The sequence below is a fragment of the Micromesistius poutassou genome (genome assembly GCF_964030765.1).
Source record: "Micromesistius poutassou genome assembly, chromosome: 2".
In the NCBI taxonomy this organism is placed as follows: domain Eukaryota; kingdom Metazoa; phylum Chordata; class Actinopteri; order Gadiformes; family Gadidae; genus Micromesistius; species Micromesistius poutassou.
Genome location: NC_140272.1, coordinates 763,649 through 764,978, shown reverse-complemented (window position 1 = coordinate 764,978; position 1,330 = coordinate 763,649). Strand labels below are relative to the sequence as shown.

General features: G+C 47.9%; 1 pseudogene across 1 annotated transcript in view; it reads left to right on the top strand.

Annotated features, from left to right (window-relative positions):
- The window catches only part of LOC311339051 (membrane-associated guanylate kinase, WW and PDZ domain-containing protein 3-like), a 133,465-nt pseudogene that overhangs the window by 95,429 nt on the left and 36,706 nt on the right, over positions 1 to 1,330 (top strand). The window lies entirely within an intron of this gene.

Here is a 1,330-nt window from a genome sequence, read left to right as displayed (position 1 = left end):
TTTCCCGCCTCACTCCCCACTCGCTATCATAGCCTGTGGCGTATATCTATCGGTAAGCAGGTACTCCAGTCGCTTACGGGCCCCGATTGGAGCCCTCCGTCAATCTTCGGAGGGCTCCACCCACTGCCCCCCCCCCCCCCCCCCCCCCTCCAACAATTCCACCCGCGGAACCTGTTATAATGTACGCATTATAAGATTCCACAGGGCCCGGGCCCGGGTTTACGGGCTTACGGGCCCCTCGTTGGCTTGTTACGCCACTGATCATAGCTGTGTTCAAGACGCCATGTTTCTTGTCGGACAAGGTTAAAAATGTTTTGTTGGCGAAGCGGTTCTTAGTGAACGGTGCCTACTTCCCTTGAGCCTGGACGTTGAGCCGCGCTGTGCGTAGTGTGTAGCGCTGTGCGCTTGTCCCACAAGGACTGGTATTTCACCACAATCTCTTTGTGCGCCAGTCTCAACACTCACAGAAAGAAATCGGCACAAAACTCACAACTGATAAACAGTTAAAACGCTGACAAAACGCTGTCTCTCTATCCACATCCACCAGCCGTGGCCTTTCGCTGGTTGCCATGACGACTAAACGGGTGGTTAGCTGCGGTACACTGCCTCTTACTTCACATTTTGAACTGTTAATATTCTAACTTGTTGGCACTAACAGATATTTTTTTGTCATGTTTACCCAATTCAATAAAATCCTGTGTGGATGTTTACTTTCCCCGCGCTGATTTCCTTGTTATGGAGCAGCTCTAGGGCTTAATCCTGTTGTAAAACGGTAAACGGTAAAAAAGCACATAAATACACATGCGGTGGCTGAGCAGAGAGTGCCAGCACCCCCTAAATAGACAATGATAACTGCAAGAAAACCATGCCAGTTGGTAACAGTGGAAAGAGAAAGTCAGCAATGCTGCTTATTATTTATAGCATTCATTGTGGGTTTGTTTAATTTATATCAACACAAATTAACAAACATATAAATGGAAAACATGATGGGCATGCACAAAGCAAAAAACACTATTTTTGAAATAATAACAAGCTATAATAACACATTTCCTGAACAGCATTAATCACTTATTTACTTCCACATGTCATTCCCTGTTTCTTTCAACCCACCTTCCTTCCCTCTGTCTTCACCCTCCTGTCCTCAAAGCCAAACATGAAAAGACATGTAATGGAAAGAACTTGAGTCATCCGGCGTCCTCGTTCACGGTCCACACGCTGGCAGACTGCAGGAGGCTCCGCAGGCGGCTAGCTGCGGGCTAGCGCGGGTCACCTTGGAGAGCCAGCCGAGTGCAGGACATCATGTACATGATCAATGGGGTTTTGGACCAGG